The sequence below is a fragment of the Juglans regia genome, chromosome 12, assembly GCF_001411555.2.
Source record: "Juglans regia cultivar Chandler chromosome 12, Walnut 2.0, whole genome shotgun sequence".
In the NCBI taxonomy this organism is placed as follows: Eukaryota; Viridiplantae; Streptophyta; class Magnoliopsida; order Fagales; family Juglandaceae; genus Juglans; species Juglans regia.
In genome coordinates, this window is record NC_049912.1 from 27,319,615 (window position 1) to 27,325,934 (window position 6,320).

The following is a 6,320-nucleotide window of genomic DNA, read 5'->3' on the forward strand; positions in this document are numbered from 1 at the left end:
AACTCGAAGTATGGGGAAGATTGGACTGAATCTGATTAGTAGAGGGCTGAACAACAATGGAAGACTCCCTTGGCTGAAGTAAAGCCATCAATTGCTGGTACTGAAACTTAGTTAAACCCACTCGACCATCATTGAGCTCTTCAAGGTCAGAAGCAGGAGGTAAATTGGATTGAGTAGCAAAGACTATAGAACCTTGAGATTTGTTAAAGAGTTTGTGTCCTAGTGGGTAGTCATTCAACTTGTAACATTTCTCCTTTGTGTGACCAGTCAAATGGCAATGTGAGCATACAGGGGCCTTAGCATTACCAGCCTTAAAACAAGTTTCAAAAGAATGTCCTGCTGTTTTGCAATCGGTGCAGTAGGCTCTTTCTTTCTTGGGGTTGGTTCTGGATTTAGATGGGTATTTGGCAGTGGGTGGAAATGGTCTTTTAATGGCAAATGCCCTGGAGTCAAGGGATGGGGTATTAGAGAGGAGTTGATGGTGGCTTTCTTGTTGTTGGATGAGGGAAAAAACTTTGGTAATAGAAGATAATTGATCTAAAAGCATGATTTGATCTCGAACAGGGGAATAAGTGTCATTCAAACCCATTCAAAATTGAAAGACACAATCACGTTGGTAACGATCTAATAGAGTTTTCATGGTGCCACAGTTACAAACTAGATGGGATCATAAATTGATAGTTCATCCCAAAGTGTTTTTAGCTTGCCATAATAAACACTTACAGTGTCGTGTTCTTGGAGAAGGCTAGCTAAGGTCTTCTTGAGCTGGTATATGCGAGGTCCGTTTTGTTGAGAAAAACGATCCTGAGGATCAAGCCAAATGTCACGGGCATCATCGACAAATACAACACTAGATTTGATGGAGGGGCTGATAGAGTTCTGGAGCTATGAAACAACGATATCGTTGCAATGTTCCCAGAGGTCAAGAAGGGGGTTTGTTGGGTCAGTGGGTTGAAGGATAGTGTCAATGATGAAGCCCAATTTGTTCTTAGCACGAAGGGCTCGTCGGATGGCACAGGACCAAGTGACATAATTATCAGAGGTGAGCAAATAAGTGACCAAAATTATGGTAGGGTTGTCGCCGTTATCCAATCATAAGGGGTTACTGGGATCATTAAGGTTCAAGTATCTAATCATATTTGTGGCACGGAAGGTGTTTGAATCAATGTTTGTATGAGCTGAGAAATTATTGGAGTGGGTTGAGGAAGAATCGTTGTCCAGTACTACTGGTTCCTCCATGAATTGTTGCTTTCAGGCTCTCGATACCATTAAGATTCCAAAAAAGAAGAAAGGAGGGCAGAGAGCATGATGCACGAAGGACTGGAAAACACGATATAGAGACCCCTATGTATACACACTGTCTAACAAACTAACTGAAATGCTATACTAAAACTAGAAGCCAACTAATAAAGGAAAATATATCTACCAAAGAAGGAAAGAATAATAATTAAAATACAAGGAAATAAAAATCATCATTTTTCGGCTAAACGACTTGCGGCTGCTGTAGGAGGGAGAGGACTTGCAGCTTGATTATTCTCAGTGCATGTGTAATAGGCCATGCATGCATTCTCTGTTTTATTTTTAACTCTTTCCAATATCTTAGCCTTTTAAAAAATGAAGTGCAAATAATGGAGGAATTTTAAATAAGTCTCGTCCGATCATATATATTGAATATTGATAATAACGTATTCTAACATGAGATCGATCGATCGATCGATGTGACTGAATATGAATTAATTATTGAGTATAATTAATATTATCTCAATAAAAAGGGTTTTGGCTCTCTCTTTTCTCGACGAAGCTACAAAGATTAAATTCGAATTTAAAGTAGTCTCAATCATGCACATGAGTTGTATTAATCTTATAATCGAATTATAAGTCTCTTATATATACAAAAATTACGAAGGAAGGGTACCTTTTCTTCTAATAAGTTTTTCGTTCACATGACGTGAATCAGCTCCCTCACTTGCTTTGGTTTCAATCAGATCAGATCGAGATTCCAAGTATGCAGTATTTTGCATGTGTTGTACGTTTTTATTATTAAAGACTAAAGTAGGCTGCTCTTGGCTTGTATGCATGCATGATCCAGTAATATTTATTAGGATATACCACCATGAGCAGATCCCGATCAATCCTTTCAATTCAATTCATGTTCTTATATATATATATATATAAAGTACTTGAGAATTATATATCCATTAATAATTAATTAACCTCGCAAACCCAGAATGAATTAATTAAACAGAATTATATATATTTTCCTTGAATCTGAATCATGTCTCATGTGAATCAGAATATTTCATTTTCCTTCAAATTTCAGAAAGAAAAAAAAAAAAAACATGGCTGAGGCGTTCCAAATTATACTTGATCATCTGATGATCTGGCCTCCCAAGAAAACCTTTATTTAATTATTAGTTAACCTTTCACTAACACAAAAACCCAAAAAAAGAAAACATGCTACATGCACGAACATTTTACAAATTTTATGCTCTTTAAGTGGACCCATGCAACCCCCTTCAAAACATAAAAAACACATCGTACCAACCATATTTATTTCACAAACGTACAAATGCAAAACATTCCTAGAAAATAAAATAATTCCCCAGATTCTCAAGATATTTATATATATATATATATATATATATATGCTCTCCATACTTCTCACGATTTATAGTCTGATCATCATGTGATCACTTGGCTGACTTCCAAATTAGGGTTGACCAGTTTGGAAGTTTCTGATCTATATACTCCGGCGCTCTTCTGGGCATTTTCTTGAAGCCAGAGCGACTGATGATCTAGAAGCTAGGGCAAAACATTATGAAAGCAAACTGCAAGAACACATGACCTAGGAATAAGTGAATATATTTATAATCACGAGTCATGAAGAAACCGAATCTGGTATTTCTTTATTTTCTTGATCGCTTGCATGCCTGCCTTAAATGTATGTTTAAGGAATCCGATGTGCATGGTTCTAATTTGATTACAAAATAAAAAATTACATTTTATATAGAACTGTAGTCTCATGTATTTCTTTGAGAATTAAATATTTAAAAAAAAAATACAAGATCGATAGAGTCACAGACATGATCATATAATTAACAATTATTTGGATGAAAAAAGAATTAATAGAAGTTTCAACGATAATTTTTACATGTAAATCTGCATGAAAGGCGTACAGTAGGTATAATAATTTAATAAAAGTTATTTATTTATTTTTAAATATTATTTAATTCTGTTCCAGCAGCTTAGAGGTGTGTCACGTCGACGTGTCTTGCAACCGATTGAACCTTTCAATTCATCAAGTAGGTATGGTGGGTGGTGGGCACCGATCAAGGAGACAAATAGGAGCATTTTCGGGAGACTTGCATCGAAGTTAAAACCCTGATCTCCATGTTTGGTATCAGGCAATTAAGGTCGTTTGTATTCGTAATTCATCTCAACTCATCTCATTTTATCATTATAATTTTTTAAAATTTTCACATAAAATATAATAAATAATTCAAATTTTATTATACTATTCATAAATTAACCATCTTAATCTATCTCTGAATCCAAACCACTCCTAAACTAAGCTACGTAGCTCCACCTCAAGTATCCTCACCAAATTTTATTTTCTTATAATACGAGATAAACGTTTAAAAATATTTTAAAAAATAATTTTTATTATAAAATAAATCTAACCGAATATTGATCGCGACATTATATGAAAAATAATTATTTATAATGAATTATTCATGATAAAAATAATTATTTATTATTATAAAAATATACTTATTTTAATAAAAAAAATATCATTTTTATCCCAATTAACCGAATATATATAAGAATTTTTTATATATATATATATAATACGAAGAAGATGCATTAATTGATTCCGTTGAAAACTGAAAACTTCGACACGTGACAAATCCATAATATATAACTATATATATGTTGGGTTGGATCCTGATGCACGAAGCCAGCGGTGTACTGTCGATATTAAAATTGCAAGTGATAGGAAGCAATCAAGTATACAGTGAAATTAATGATGGTAGGTCAAACAAAATAAAAGCTTTATTTATCATTATTTAATTTTTATATAGTTTTATTTAATAATATATGTGATACCAATCCCGAGAATGCAGGATAAGAATAAATTATGCAATATAATGATAAATCATGTCCATTTCAATGTTTTTTGTTTTTATCACAACTTGCTGTACCCTACATATTAATTTTCCGAATGAGTGTACGTAGTTCTATGAACTTCTCAATTATTTTAATATTAATTGAGTTGATTTTATATAGTTATATAAGATATAATGTGAGTGAATTAAGGACTAATTATTAATGCGTTCGGAGAATATGATAGGTACGTACACAATCATGAATGGGTTAATACAGCTTCTTCCGTCTTGTAAGGAATGCACAGTCTCGATATGGGTATAATCCTATGGTAAAAAAGTGATAGATTTGTTCTAAAACTTTATTTTCAATAATAAAAAAAATCTAATATATTATATCAAAATATGGAAGTTTATAAAAAAAAAATTTATGAGATTTTGTTTATTTTATAAATTCGAACTCAATATTTTTTTTTTTATTAAATGTTGAGTTCCGATGCCTCATCTTTATCTTTTTCCGATTGATTCATTTATCTTTTATCATTTTTTTTTTATTTGAGGTTTTTCTTGTTTTAAAATTTTTCTTTGGAAAAGTCTGAATGAAGGCAAGTTGGGGGATAGATTGCGCAGAATTTCATTAGGATTCAGTATAATTAATCTAAATCAAGATAAAAATTCTTTCAATTTGTGCAGAGTTGAGAGCTCTGAAACAAGGGATCGAAGGAGGGTCATGCTTTTGCCCTGAAGAATTGGTTCCTACCTAATGTATCTTGGAATATTCTGCAAAATTATTCGATGACAAGTATAGAAACACTAATTTCTCTCTATAAAAAATTTTATAGGAAGAGTGAAATAACTCCTTATAAAACTTAAAATGATTTTGTTCTTAAATCATGTGAGACTTTTCTCAATATGCCCCCTCACGTGTGGGTCGATATTTTTGGTACCATTATCGTGAATAGGTCGCAGAAGTCTATCATCAGTCTTATGTTAACCTACTTTGATATTATATAAAAACACTCATTTTTGTCTATAAAAAACCTTTTATGAGAAAAAAGGAACAGAGGAACATGATCATGTGGACAACCATAATTGATACATGCAGAGAACATGGGTATCTAAATGAAGCACTTGGTGTGTTTCGGTCAATGCAGTTGTCAAGGCACGAGCCAGATTCAGTTACAATGACAAGGATCTTGAGTGTTTGCGGGAAAACAAAAACGTTAAAGCTTGGTAAGGAGGCTCATGGACAAGTCATAAAGAAGAACTTTGAGTCTATCCATTTTTTTTTTTTAAGTCCTGACATGGCAGCACTCCATGTCATCTTGGTGCGTGGATTCATCAGCAAAAACGCTTATATATAGGTAGAAGAACTCTTTTTCTTTGGATGGGGGGTGGAAACTCAAATTTTTCATGGGAGTGAAGACTAGAGCTCTTTCAAGAATTTTAACTCACATTTTCATTATGCGTTCTAAATATTCATGTGATCTTAACAGATTCTTTGTGATACTTTTATTAAATTGAGAAACACTTTAATCCTAAAGAGATTTCATATAAATAAATTCATATGATTTGATATGTATGATATATTAGTTTGTAAAGTTATTGTTATTGTACAGTACATTTAATGTATCATATGAAGTTAATTTGTTGATTTATTTTTATTGGATTTTTTGGTGACATAGAACTTATATATATATGATATTATTTATTAAAAAAAGAAGTAATGCTAAGTTTAGAGAGATTTTATAAAATAAATTATAATTATGGTGACCATACATATATACGTGCAACCTATTGAAGAATCTTTACGGGGGCCTTTGTAACGTTATTGGAGTGTATATATCAAGTACGAGCTATAGAGAATAACGCTATCTCAAGAGTCAAGACGACTAGACTTGCTTACATTTCTTCCTTCAAGTTCCCGGTGATTCCCTTTTCCATTCTCGCGTTTCAATATTTTTTTCTTGGTGTGTTTTTAACTTTTTTTACACTGTATTTTCACCATATAAGCGATGATTGTAGGCCCCACCTCACCATTTGAATCATGAACTGGATATTCCAATTTATTTTTATACATAGATGTTCATGGAAAAAAACAAAGACATTCATGGATCGAGATCGAGAGAGACAGCAAAGACAAAACAGAGCTTATGTATCTAAACTCTCAGGAAAATTATTATTTGTAAAAAAAAAAAAAGAGAGACAATAAGCGAT